Source organism: Lepidochelys kempii, chromosome 7 (assembly GCF_965140265.1).
Source record: "Lepidochelys kempii isolate rLepKem1 chromosome 7, rLepKem1.hap2, whole genome shotgun sequence".
Lineage (NCBI taxonomy): Eukaryota > Metazoa > Chordata > Testudines > Cheloniidae > Lepidochelys > Lepidochelys kempii.
The window spans coordinates 26,150,575-26,165,767 of record NC_133262.1 but is presented as its reverse complement, the minus strand read 5'-3'; the positions used below and the strand labels follow the sequence as shown (position 1 = coordinate 26,165,767).

At 40.8% G+C, this 15,193-nt stretch overlaps 1 protein-coding gene across 10 annotated transcripts in view; it reads right to left on the bottom strand.

The window, feature by feature from the left end:
* ERC2 (ELKS/RAB6-interacting/CAST family member 2) overlaps positions 1-15,193 on the bottom strand; it is an 830,030-nt gene that overhangs the window by 802,920 nt on the left and 11,917 nt on the right. The gene's annotated exons all lie outside the window — the stretch shown is intronic.

The following is a 15,193-nucleotide window of genomic DNA, read 5'->3' as shown; positions in this document are numbered from 1 at the left end:
TTTCATAACCGATAAAAATAAAATAATAATAAAGAATCTGATAATATCAGGAACATCTGATCCACATTTATCACCCATTACTATGAACCTTCACTGATTTTTTTTTAAACAACAAACAAGCATTCCAAGCAATCTGTGAAATTAAGTAACTTGGCTGCGATAACTAAACCAGATCTAAAATAATTTCTTAAAGAGAGGATTCATTCAGAGCAGCAGCACCAAGTCTAAGTCACTTAAATCCAGCAATTTTTAAGCATTTCCCCAGGACATAGGGTGATCAAATGTCCCAATTTTATAGAGACAGTCCCGATTTTGGGGTCTTTTTCTTATATAGGCTCCTATTACCTCCCACCCCCTGTCCCAATTTTTCACACTTGCTGTCTGGTCACCCTACCAGGACATTACCACTACATACAGGTACCCTATTCTAATTCTATAATGTCCATTCTACATTTGTGTTGAGAGGAGGGTTTTTTTGGTGGAGGGGGATAGAGGGGGAAGGAATGTAAATATTTTTAAATCAAGAATAACAGCTAGAATATTAAATCATTGCCACTGTGTTTGAACCATTTTAGAAAAAACAATTACAGACATTAGTGCAAACAAAGACAAAAACAAGTCCCCACTTGCCATAGCCCCTACCTATCTCTATACTAGAGAAATGTACCTTTGTAAACCATTCTAATCTCCAAGATTTATAAACCATCCATGACCTCATACAAGGATGTTTCAACTGGTTTACATGGATTCTAAAAACTGTTGGGGGTAGACTAGCTTTTCAATAGGTCTAAGAATCAGTATAGCGTAAACCACTTCAGTCTGAGCTGTTTCATTGCCAGCATGGATTTGGACGTGCTAAAATGTTTCTTCTTGGTCCCCTCGGTACTATTCTGCAGTGCATCAGTACCCTTTCAAATTATTCCAGAATCCACTTTTGATGCCAGTTGGGCCAGTAATTATAGGAATAGTACCTGGATGGCATTGCAATGGAAATGGTTTAAAATAGTGGCTGTGGATATGGGGCAAAAATGCAAGGTTCTGATGTCCTTCAGTGTGGCTAAAATGGACACACTGAACTGTTTGTGCTGAAACTGTTTCTATCCAAGCAGTTCAATTTCCAATAATTCCCTTCTCTAGTGCAAATATAGCCCTAGGCAAACTGGATCAACCAGTGCTAACAAAATATTGGTTTGTATTAACCAGCTTAACGAGAGTCACTGTTTCCTGTTGGTTTGTATTTTCCCCAGCAGGTGAAAGGCAGTTCTGTTGTCCCAAAATACAGATGTTTCTTCCATATAGAAATAAGCCTCAACTTTTCAGGATGCCGCACAGGCACATCCATTCCGATAAGTACTGGAATTTTGACTATTTAAGCAGAAATAGTGGATATGAAATTAGACTCTAGCAACGCTCTCCGGCTGAAGTATACAGGTAAATTCTAATGAAGTCAATGGGAACTACTCAGCCTGTAGAATAATGCTGAACCATTTTAATCATATAGGCCAAAGGCTTGCCCAAGGAATTGAGCCCTGAAGCTGTCTGGAGTCTTACGGGACTCTACTGCAATGGAGGCAAACTCAAATCCTAGAAGAGACCGATGCAGTTTCCCTATCTAAGTTCTTACGACAGTGCCTATTATCCTAGTATTTGAGTGCCCAAACGTACCCCCAGTAAAGAGACAAAATCCGTGTCTCGCCAGCTCCAGCTGCCACATGGTATATAGCACTTGTTTCACTAGGGTACACAATATTTCTGACATCTCAGCTCCAAAACAGTCAGGGAGTGAAGTTAAGGTCACTGAAGCAGAGGACACACAACACCTCATGACTATTGGGGTCGGGACGATTTGATCCTTTCTCATAATTCCCCAATCACCTCACCACATATTTTTTTTTGTAATATAGTCAGAAATCCCTGACGATCTCTACTTCCCCATAACAGTGCAATAGGTATAGAGTGAGGATCCATATATATGTAACCCTTCTGCCCGTCAGAGTTGGCAGCAACAAGGGCCGGGTTCAATATCTAGGGGATCCATTCCAATAACACAATGCAAACCGGCTCGAGCCCCCACCCAGTGACCTGGGACAAATATATACCACCCCCGCTGGGCACCTCCAAGAGGCAATACTTCCCCTCTCGCAAGCACATAATCTGAGTGTAGCAAAAAGCCTTTTAATAACAGAGAGAAACAATGTGGCATTATGTTGGGGAAACACCACCAACAGGATTCATAACACAACCCATGAGCAAAAAAAACCCACCCCAAGCAAATTGGGGCATGCCCCTTTCCCTTTGGTTCTTGAATCCAGCAACCCCAAATCACCCAAAGTACCAAAAGTCCAATGACCCAAAAGTCTCTGGTCAGGGCAGCCCCAGAGTTCGAAAGTTTATCTGTGGAGCTTTACCTCCCAACCTGGGTGGAGATGGGACGGGGGTAAGAGGCACCTTACATGATCTGAAGCTGAAAGAAAAGGAGTACTTGTGGCACCTTAGAGACTAACCAATTTATTTGAGCATGAGCTTTCGTGAGCTACAGCTCACTTCATCGGATGCATACCGTGGAAACTGCAGCAGACTTTATATACACACAGAGAATATGAAACAATACCTCCTCCCACCCCACTGTCCTGCTGGTAATAGCTTATCTAAAGTGATCATCAAGTTGGGCCATTTCCAGCACAAATCCAGGTTTTCTCGCCCTCCACCCCCCCACACAAATTCACTCTCCTGCTGGTGATAGCCCATCCAAAGTGACAACTCTCCACACAGTGTGCATGACAATCAAGTTGGGCCATTTCCTGCACAAATCCAGGTTCTCTCACCCCTCCACCCCCCTCCCAAAAACCACACACACAAACTCACTATCCCGGCCCAACTTGATGATCACTTTAGATAAGCTATTACCAGCAGGACAGTGGGGTGGGAGGAGGTATTGTTTCATATTCTCTGTGTGTATATAAAGTCTGCTGCAGTTTCCACGGTATGCATCCGATGAAGTGAGCTGTAGCTCACGAAAGCTCATGCTCAAATAAATTGGTTAGTCTCTAAGGTGCCACAAGTACTCCTTTTCTTTTTGCGAATACAGACTAACACGGCTGTTACTCTGAAACCGATCTGAAGCTGACCGCCCCACAGCTCCATAGGCCTCCGCTCCGCTCTGCTCTGCCAGCCGCCCCACGAACTCCTTCGCTCAGCTCCGCTCCACAGCCCACAAGCAGCTCCTGCTGTCCCACGAACTGCTCCACCAGCTTGTCCACAAGGCACTCCAGCCATCCCGCAAACTGCTCCACAATATATCTTCAGGCTCCCGCACTACTTAACACAATGCTCAGTGATTTCAGCTCTTAGTCAGTTCAGCTCTTTGGTGAATTCAGCTTGTAGTAGGGGAGCCTCAGTGCTGGTGCACTATTAGCCCAAAGTGAGCTCAGCAGCCTGTAACTAGACTCCTAATGGAATCAAAATTAGCTCTGATATTCCACAGTGGAGAGAGGAGGAAGTGCAATTAGCATGGAAGGCCCTCACCAAGGGGCCCATACCACCAAGTATAAATACCTGTCCCCAACCTCTCTCCATTCACAGAGTTTTGGAACCCATGACCCTTGCCTAGCGAGTGCTACTTAGTTGATGGTGAGTCCCTCCATCATAACAAAAGGCCAAGTGCAGTTCCAAGCACAGTTCCCATAATCAGCGTAACAACAATTTATTCTTCCTGCCCCAATAACAGAGACGCTGGGGATCCCACAGCAGCCAAAGTGACCATTTGGGCAGCTATGGCCTCATTCTAGGCGGGATGGGTGTGCCTATGCAAATGAGATCAGCCCCTGAAGTTCTTTTCCACAACTTGCCACACCTCACCACCAGACATCAGGGTGGAGCTCATCCTGACACTGCTTACATAGAGCAACTCAAAGATCAGGCAGCTAATTTGTATGTTCTTCCCACCACCAAGAGCAACTCCCTGCCACACTGATAAGCAGTTGGCACGGTGATAAGCACGGAGATGCAGTGGTAATGGACTACCAAAATCCTTAGTATTGTTTAAACTGAACTCACTTAAAAGCTGCAGATATGGGAGGGTTGAGGCACTGGTGAGGTTGTGTCTCAGAGAAACATAGGACTCACCTGCAGTATATCAGCACCGTGTCTGGTGTTCTAGTGCCACCATTTCTACCACCATCTGGTATGGGTATGACATTGGCTCCTTCAATTGGCTCCTTTAATTCACTTATTAAGCTACTTAGCCCTCCTTTTTTAGCTGCAGTCTGTTCAATGCCCTCCTTCTCTAGCATGTATGAAGTCTGTAAGATTAATGACTGTAAGAGAGCAATAATTTGGGTCCTGTTCAACACCGATTTTTTTCTTCAGTGCCTAAAGCTGAGCTTGTAGAAAGAGGCCTTGCTTTTCCCTAGACTCCTCCTTTACTATGTGCTTGTGTGATATGCTCACATTTCTGTTTTAATAATGTTACCTATATGTGAAAGTTCTGAAAACAAGAAAAAAAAATAAGTGAAGAAACAGCAACTGAAAAATTACTTAAGAAACATCTGCAGTTCACGTGTATTTTAATTTGAAATCCATTGCATATCTAATTTTGAATTTTACAGATCTGTAGCCAGTGCAAAATACAGCATACAAAAGTGTTTCCTTATGTGGGAGCAAATCAATTAATTGTGGGCAAATCCTGTCGCTTTCTGTATGGCTGTGAAGAGCCCCAGATGCAATAGAAGCAGTTTAGAATTGCTGCAAGGAGGAGACAAGAAAGGTTTTGGGGGCACCTACACGGAGGGTCCCCCTTCCTGAGATCCATACAAGCTAGCTCCACAGGGATTTCCTGCATCCCCCAGGTATCAGAATTCAGGGGCCAGCAGGGGACACTTACCTCAGGGTCATAGTAGCAGCCACCCCTCACCACTTTTAGAATCTACTGGCACTAAACCTAGTTAGTGAGCTTGGGCTGAGGAGGAGGCACATGCAGGGGATTTAGACCCTGGAAATTAAATTCCATTTACAGCGTTTCTCTTGAATAAATGCTACCAGCACAAAATGTAATTCATATAGAAACAAACACTGCCGCCCCCATCCCTCAAGCATGGAGTGTCCTAAACCAGAGAAAAACCAATGGGGTTCCAGGGCATGGAGGCTGGAGAGAAAATCAAAGAGAGATCATGCCAATGATAAGCATCTCCTGCATATTACCCCAGAAGGGGCTTTAGGAACAAAGTCAGGAGATCCACAACCACATGCATCCACCTGCCACTGAAGCTACAGAGGTTGTAGTAGCAGGCCTGGAGCAGCTCCAATACAGCTCTGTGGACAGCTTGGGAGGACTGCATTCTTCCCCATCCCCACCCAAACTTTTCTGTGGCCCCTCTTCCTCCCAAGCTCATTTACTCAGGACTGGGACAGAGTGTAGGATTTGGTCCACATTAGATATGGATCAGGGTCATATTTTCTTTAAACAGTTACTTTCCATTTTTTAAAAATCCAATCATTTCAATTTAGTGGCCCTAGAAATATTAAAAACTGCACATTTATTGTCTCAACAGTTTATTTTAATAGCTTTTAAATGTGTATTTTATATTAATTTCTAAAGCTACCTGTTATTATTTTAATATCAGATATTGTTTAATGTATAAAAGGATTTGGGGCCTCTTAAGCACGCATGCTCAGAAAGAAAATTATTGGGTATTTTATTCTAGGGTCTCCCCTGAAGATCTCAGAGAATAGAGAATAGTCTTTTTTAGGAAGAAAGTACTTCTTGATGGCTGTTCTAAATTAGGTTTCATTTATTTTCAAGATTTCTGCCTCATCTCATCACCTGTACTCTGCTGACAATAATATCATGCATCCGACAAAGTGGGTATTCACCCACGAAAGCTTATGCTCCAGTACATCTGTTAGTCTATAAGGTGCCACAGGACTCTTTGCCGCTTTTACAGATCCAGACTAACACGGCTACCCCTCTGATACTTAATAATATCATGGACTCACTTGATCTACTTAAGTCTCACACACTGGATTTTATTTGAATTTTACTGTCTATTTTTATTTAGCCTTAAAACTCAAGCTTTTAAATCTAGTACTGGTTTACTACTATATTTCCAAGTTCACGAATATTCTTGTGGTATACATTATACAGTTTTCATGCAAGAATATAATCTTCACAAAGCTCTGAGATTTGTTTTATATTCATTATTATATTTTCATTCTGTTTACATATTTCTACACAGAACCACTAATTTTCTTAAGATCCCGTTTGGATTTTGCTAGAGCTAAATCACTTCCAATGAATTGAAGCTTGTGAGAAATTTTCTACATTTGTACCTGTCTATATTTTTATCTCCTAATGACTCACAAGCGCATTGCATGCATAGATGATATCTGTCTATTTATAACATATCCCCCATTGTAGCATCTGATCATCTGTAAACTGAACAATCAGTCTACATGTAAAATGTTGCTGATTGTGTTATATTACATAGATTTCCTGGTCTGTGACTTGTAGACCTTAAAGAAACAAAAACAAAAAACAAACAAACAAAAACACAAGAAGCTTGGTACAGATCCTCAGTACACAGGGTTGCCAGGCATCCGGTCTTTGACCAGAACACCCGGTGAAAAAGGGACCCTGGTGGCTCTAATCGGCACTGCCAACCGGGCTGTTAAAAGTCCTGTTGGTGGTGCAGCAGGGGCCCTGGGCGAAGGCAGGCTCCCTACCTGCCCTGGCTCCATGCAACTCCCAGAAGCAGCCACCAGGTCCCTGCAGCCCCTAGGCACAGGGAGGCTCTGCGCCCTGCCCCCGCCCTGAGTGCCGGCTCCGCATCTCCCATTGGCCGGAAACTGTGACCAATTGGAGCTGCAGGAACAGCGCCTGCAGGCACGAGGGCAGCACGCGGAGCCTCCCTGGCCGTCTATGCACCTAGGGGCTGAAGGGACCTGGTGGCTGCTTCCTGGAAGCTGCAGTAAGTTCCTCCCAGACTCCACATCCGGAACCCCCTCCCGCACCCCAACCTCCTGCCCCAGCCCGGAGTCCCCTCCCACACCAAACTCCCTCCCTGAGCCCACACCCCACAACACCCCCACACCCCAACTGCCTGCCCCAGCCCTGAGCCCCCTCCTGCATCCCAAACACCATTCTCAGGTTGGATCCCCAAAGATTTTGTGGGTACTAAACTTGGGCAAAACTCAACAGATAGAGACAATTTTGACCTGTATCACGTCAATAGTTTGATCTCTATCTCTGAGCAAAAACACCACCACCACATCTCCTAAAAACTTTTTGAAAAAATGGCAATTTTTTCAGGGTTTATATCTCTGCAACTCCTAGCTCAAATGACCCTAAATTTAGGTCACTAATCCTACCCTGCACTCTCGTAAGGCACATCAAATTTCAAAGGGTATCCAACTAAACATGTCAATTTTAGATAACTTAGAAAGGTCAACCTTTAAACAGAAGTTGTGACGCAACCTTAATTATTGTGGCATTGCTGCACCACGATAATCCTGGCAACTCCACTTGGGAATCTCAAACACCATTTACAGTCTCTTTCTCCTCCCTGGTCCAGCATCTCCTAGCTGTCACCACCAAACCCTGGAAACAAGCTCCTCCTGCAATAGTGAAACACCTGAAGACTTGCCAATGTTCTCATTACGAGAGCTCCAACATCTGTAACTTCATTGAAAGCTTACTAAAAAACACAAAATAATATGCATTGCTAAGTAAGTATAGACATTAGCAACCTGATTTTTAATATGCTCAGAAAGCCCTCCAAACAGTCTGGATATAGTTCAGTACTTCTAAAGTTCCCTGGGAGTAAAAGGAAAACAAAATAACAGATATAAAAAGGACTGGGAGATGAGAGAAAGAAAGAAGACACAGTGTCTCTGTACTCTCCCTTATAATTTATCCTCCCAACATTTTTAAACACCTCAGTTGACAAAAGGTTTCTGGAAAAGATGCATGCCTACTTCACAAATAAAAGTGTCTTGGCACTCTTTATGAATTCTTTAAAATATACCCTCACCATAGACTGGTAAGCAGGACTTATCCAAGTTTTGAGGAATGCATGCTTTTATAACCAGTGGCCCAGAACTGGAGGTATTTATGCTTTATTGTTAGCTTTATCTGGGATTTTTCTTGTTTTAATTGTGACTCAACACATTACCAAGAAAAGCAGGATATAATTTTCTTTGAGTTTCTTTTTTTACATTTATTACTGTATTAAAAACAAAAAGTGAGGAAAAGTTGGAAAATGGAGAAGTAAAGTACATTGTATAGAAGGGTGCATTCATTAGCTAATCTGAGTTCTACAGCACTTTTATCATTTTACTTTATCTATACTAAAAAGATAATGAACAAAAAGCCTGTTCATATATGCACTAGACATTGTGTTTATCAAAATTAAAATGTCCTTTCTTGGTTTATTGCATAGAGGTATGAGCAATGATCAAATGAGAGGGGGGGTTGTAAACCAGTCACAACCACACAATATGATTCTTTATATTTTAAAATATCTGTTAAGAGTTTGAAAAACTAAATTAAAAAAACTAGAGGGATAAAAATACATATTGATATGTTCAAATTTTTTAAAATGTTGCTAACATACACCATTACAATATACCAAATGGCAACATTCACATTTAGATTATTTTTAAATCATGCTCTGAAACTGGATTGCTGGTATTATTATAGTCTTTTTACAAATATAGTAAATTTCATCTAACATATAATTTAAGCAATAATTTCAGAAATTTTCAGAATACTCACTGTTGTAGTGTGTTACAACAATATATATATATACTGTGCATGAGAATTTAACGGATTACTACCACCTGATCGTCCACGTTGCTGAGCACCCTGAACCCCCACTGATGTTAATGGGAGTTGAGGGCATTCATCACCTCACAGGAGGTGCTCTTTCCTGGATTTGATTCTCGCTAATGAATGGAATGGCGCATGAAGGCGAGAAAAGGAATGTTGTTGAATATGCATCTTAGAATGTATAAGATTGTAAAATAAAGCTGTCAGGCATTCTACTGCTGTCAGGCAAAGTGACAGCAATTAATACTTATTGTGTGTTCACAAAATTCCAACAACGAAAACCGTTTGCCCCAAAAGCAATATTAAGCATGTTGGATAGCAGGCATGCTGAATGAATGAGCAATTACATTATTATCAAATATAGGTGAGTAGAAAGTCAGTACTGCCTTTTAAAAATTTTTTGGAGGTTTAGGTTTTTTGCTAACTCTAATATTCAAAATAAAGACAAAAAAAGCAGTATTATTTTTTTAAAATGTCCTGGCTCTGCACTGAGTTTAAACCATCACTTTTTTTTTACTACAATGTTTTGGACAACTAACTTTTTAGAATAGCTTTAAAGCTAAACCCCTGTTTTAATTAAATATTTACATTAAAGTTCAGTCAGTTTTCAGCTGACTAGTACTTTACATTAGCTAGTACTTGAACAGTGTAAAGAAATAATCTTTAAGGTCTAATCGGAAACTCTCTCATTTACCAGTATTCCAAACATATCATCTTCTGCCTGAGTCAGGATAACCTGAACTGGCCTTGGGGGAGGAGGGTTATTTTGATACATCAAAAGGCCTGAAAGGGGATGTGTTTTGTTTTAAAAAACATTTTATGGCTTTTCTGAGAGTCTGGCTTCACTTAAAAATGCTACAATGGCAAAGCTGTGCCGTAGTGCTTCAGTGTAGGTACTACCCACACTGATTCTGCCATTAACGTAAGTAATCCACCTCCCTGAGAGGCAGTAGCTAGGTAGATGGAAGAATTTTTCTGTCATCCTAGCACTGTCTACATGGGGACGTAGGTCAGTTGAATTACGCCACTTAGGGAAATGAAATATCCACATCCCTGAGTATAGGCACCGACTTCCCCTCCTTCCCATGGGTGCTCGACCCACCCCAGCCCCGCCCCCACTACACCCCTTCCATGAAGCCCCGCCCCTGCCCCATCTCTTCCCACCCCCATTCCAAACCCTTCCCCAAAGTCCCCGCCCCAACTCCACCCCCTCCCTGCCAATATACCAATTCCTTCCCCAAATCCCCGCCCTGGTCCTGCCTCTTCCCCTGAGCGCGCCACATTCCCGCTCCTCTCCCACCCACCCCCGAAGCTTGCTAACGTGGCCAGGCAGGAAACACTGGGAGGTAAGTGGAGGAGCGGGGACGTGGGGCGCTCGGGGTGGGGGGAGGAGGAGGTGAGCTTGGCTGCTGGTGGGTGCAGAGCACCCACTAATTTTTCCCCACGGGTGCTCCAGCCCCAGAGTGCCCACGGAATCAGTGCCTATGCCCCTGTGCAACATAGTTATGACAACCTAATTTTCTAGTGTAGACCAGACCTAAGGAATAGCAGAATTATCAAGTCTGATCTCCCCTAATTTTTCCTGTAGAACATATTGCATATCTTTATAAATGCCACCCACCCGCATCAAAGGGTGGGGAAAATTGATGGCGCCAGTGGTAAAAAAGAGACAGTCCCCAGTAGTAAGGGCACTTGCCAAAGGACTATTGGTAACTCCTCCCAGTGGAATCTCTGTCACCCATTGGCTAGTTGGGGGAGGAGGGTGCTGATAGGCCAGCATTCCCCAACTCCCAGGATTCAGATGAGCGCAGGGGCCACGTGGAGCCTCTTTCGGCTACATTCCAGCAGCACAGTACAGCATACCTACCAATACTTGGCAATCAAAAATAAACACACTTTACAAAGCAAACTGTCTTCCAAAGAAGGTTGGATGTCTCCATGCATATTTATTTTGATTTCTTGCTCCTTAACTGAAAGAGCCAAGGATGTTTAATAATAAAATCCTTTATCGAAAATGTTGGTAATTGAATTTAACTAAGTGCTAACAAAAAGCAAAGTTCTAAGAGTTAGGTTAGAAGTCCTTTCCCCTCTCAGTTGCTCAATTCTCACACTTCTGGGCTCTTGTCATGTCATCATTTCACTAATTCTTTAGTCACCAGGAACTTTTAAAAATACAGGTCCTGTCTGCTTTTAATGTAAAAACAAAAACAAAAAACAAACAGAAATTCACCAAAACAAACAAACACACACAACTTTAAAACTTTCATAGATTTTACAGCCAGAAGGGACCATTGTGATCATCCTGTCTGATCTCCTGTACAGCACAGGCCCCAGAACTAAACCAAAATAATTCCTAGAGCATATCTTTTAGAAAAAGATCCAATCTAGATTTAAAATTTGTTAGAGATGGAGAATACATCATGACGCTTGGTAAAGTATTCCAATGATTAATTACTCTCACCATGAAATATATATATAAGTAACTTAATTCCAGTCTGAATTTGTCTAGCTTCAACTTCTACTCATTTGATCATGTTACACCTTTCTCTGCTAGACTGAAGAGCCCATTATTAAATATATGTTCCCCATGTCAGGGCTCAGACTGTAATCAAGTCACCACTCAGCCTTTTCTTTGTTAAACTAAATAGTTTTAGCTCCTTGAGTATATCACTATAAGGTATGTTTTCTAATCCTTTAATCATTCTTGGTGTAGAAATTCATTTCAAGTGTGCCTCTTTGGATCTTCTTGGGCCATGCAGGTCCTTTCAGCAGGCGGCAGGTGACCCTCGGGCAGTGACTGGCAACCTGCGGCCATTCAGGGTAATCCGCTGGTGGGCCGCGAGACTGTTTACATTGACCAGTAAATGCCCGTCTGCCCGCAGCTCCCAGTTCATCGCTCCCAGACAATGGGAGCTGCGGGAAGCAGCAGCCAGCACATCCCTGTGGCTCGCGCCACTTCCCACAGCTCCCACTGGCAGGGAACAGCGAACCACAGCCACTGGGAGCTGCAGGCAGCCATGCCTGCAGACAGTCAATGTAAACAAACTGCCTCGCAGCCTGCCAGCAGATTGGCCTATGGGCTGCATATTGCCCACCACTGCCTAGAGATTAAGGAAGCTTACCCCTCACCCTCAAGTAAGAATTCAGAAGATTAATTTCAGTCTTAGTATGTCTTCAGCCTTCCTTTGAGCTAAATCAATAGTTTTTCATTGTTTTAATTCCCCCACCCTATATTGATTTTGATATGTTTACCGAATGCTCCTGCAAATGCTAGGAGGTACTTTTAAATAATTCTATTTCCATCTAGAAGAAACAAATTTCACTTCTCTGAAGCTTTCTACACAGAAGTTAGTTCTTCCTAACCCACATTTTCTATGTAGTAGTATTGTCTCCAAGGGAGTTGACTAGGTTGGCAAGTGCTGTACTATTTTAATTTTGACATTTCATTAAATAAAATGCTCAGTTTTTCAGCTGAAAACTAAAACAGAAAAAAAACTGTTACTGCAGCAATCATGAAGACCCGGTTTTTACTATAAAATCTGAGTTTTCCCTCATCACAATTCAAGTTCCAGATTTAAGATGACATATAACAAAATAGCCATTATTGTAACCCTCCCAATTTTCAAGTTGATGTATTTACCATTACAGACTGAAATTAACCTTAGTTTTTAAAAAATCGTAAATTCTTGGTTTACTCAATTAATTCACATATACAGAATCAAAGCAGTCTTTCAGACACACCTTCCCCACACATAAAAACATTAAGGAAAATATTCATTACAACTTTTGTTTGTAAAAGCAGCCTGAAGCAACCATTAACATGATGGAGCAGATCCTCATTTATGTTAGGGGCAGATTTGTTCTGGTCCACCAACAAGAAGCTGCCTGAAAGGTACCTTATTCAGCAGCTAGAAGATTTGGACTACAGCCAGCACAATTTAAGACTGCCACCAGGCAGATTTAAATTGTGCCAGAGGGTTGCAAATTTGTAGGGGTGGGATTCAGCCCAAAATAAAAGGAGAGTAAAGGTGGCCACTTTTTGACACACATACCTTCTCAGGTATGCCTCTCCACCACCCAACCTTGTCAGCATATAAAATGGACAGAGGTTATAATGTATGATAGTTACAGAGTCAGATCTTTAGCTGGTTTAAATGAGTTTTGCTCATTGAAGCCAATGCAAGTATGCAAATTTATGCCAGCAGAAGATCTGACCCGTAGTCTTCATCTAGAATGATGGGTGTTTTACTAGAATTTACAGTGTTTGGATGAGACTTTGAAGTTCCCCAAAGATGAGAGATTGCGATCTAGAGGGTTTTTTTTAAACTTGCTTAAAAATATGTAATTATGGGAGACTGTAGTTACATCCTAGTTAGGGTTGGGTTCAACTTTGCATTTAAGCCAGGATTCATCCTCTTTGTATTGTATGAAAAATACAATTCATCTTCCCCAAATTTACAGCACAATCTCTGAGTAAAGACTGAACACACCGATAATTTTTAAGTAAGTCTGTAAATTTACGAGTGCTAATCAATTAAAAATGGATCTTTAAAAAGTTCATATTTTACATCATGATTTTTGGGTCTTTCGAGCTTAAAGACTACAGACTAAACAGTTTGACATTTGTACATGGTGATATTTAGGATCTCTCTCTGGGGACAGAATTGTTTTAATTAATATTGGGAAAACATAATTTATCATAACATGAAAAATATGCACAATGGGTAGCATACAATGTGGGGATTTTTTGTTAACACCTATTTAACTTCAGTTATTAATTAAAATTTTAAAATAAAGAATGTCTTGATTAAAGATTCAGCAACATTTCCTCTTTCAATTAAGGTGTTAGAGCTTGCAAAAAATATGATTGGAGGAGGTCCACCAGCAAACTTAGGGAAGACCAATCTTCCGATTCCTGATATTTCTAGTTTTAATGCATTTTAAAAAAAGCACTTTTCTAACAATCTTCCAGGCCTTGTTTTTAAGTCATAAAGAAGAAAAAATGGCACAAGCCCAATTTTTAAAAATTCTTTTGCAGATCATCTTTAAAATCAAGTGGAGTATGGAGGGGGTTCCAGATATATGAAAGAAAGCTACCATTTATGGAAACAGTATGTAACTGCAAATATAATATATATTATAAATCAATGATTCATCATATTAGGCCAGACTTTCAGCAGGAAGGAAAGTGTCCAGTTTACATACTGTTAGAATGCTAGCGGAATGGCCTAAAATGAGAAAGATTAAAAAAAATAGAAAACAAAAATGGATAAGACAAACTGGAAGTATTATGCTTATAGTACAGTTTAAATATTCACACTATTTTGCCCCAGTTGGAGACTATAATTTGCATTTGAGTGTCCAACTTTATTTTAAACAGTCCGGTACGATTCATACATGCAGCATGGTACAACTAATTCAGCATCTCACCAGAACAGAGAGAATGTGTATTAAGTGCATAAAGAGCTGAGAGTCTTGACAAACAAATTAAGACTCTGGTCCTGCAATTGGATTTGTTAGTTCAGACCCCTTCATTATTAGATCCAATTGCAAGATTAAGGCTTAAATCTTATTTATAAATAAAGGCTATTATATTAAGGCTTGATTTTTATATATACCTATTTTCTCATAGGGAATATATTTGTGTATATTCTTCCATTCAGGCCCTTTAGATAAAGGAAGCCCATTAGTAGAAGAAATTAAGTTGTTTATAAATTTGAACATTTTAGGAGGATTTCCTTTAATCACTCATATTAGTTGCTATACTATGTTGTAAGAATATGGATAAGGAAAAAGACCCATACAAAATTTAGGGGGTTAAAGACCCTGGGTACAGCAGCTATTATATTTTAGACTTTGCAGAAATTTGTGATGTAGATAAGGCCATGTTTGATTTTTAAAAGTGGAACAGACAGAAGAGCCATTTATACTGTTTCACGCAACAGGCTCATTTAACACAATATCAACTCATTATGGAGGATCACTCTCTATATTTGTTTTCCCTTTGATATCCAATAAGTGACGCATGATTTTCATAAAACACTATTATAATTCATCAGCTCTGCAAACTACAAAATGAACTCATACAGATAACCAGTTCAATCAAAAAGTGATAAACATGTCATGATATGAAAATAATTTCTTTCCTTATAAATTAAATTAAGATATGATTGTAAAAGTCATACTTGGACTGCATGATGGAGGTTTCAGTAATCCAAAATAAATTTTATTATTTGCATAATGTAGAAGCTACTGGTAGAATAGTAACCAGAAGGCATGTAAAACATGCCTACAGTACTTCAAATATCTATGATTGTCTATATATACACACACAATAATTATAAATTAAATAACTTTTTGAAGCACAAA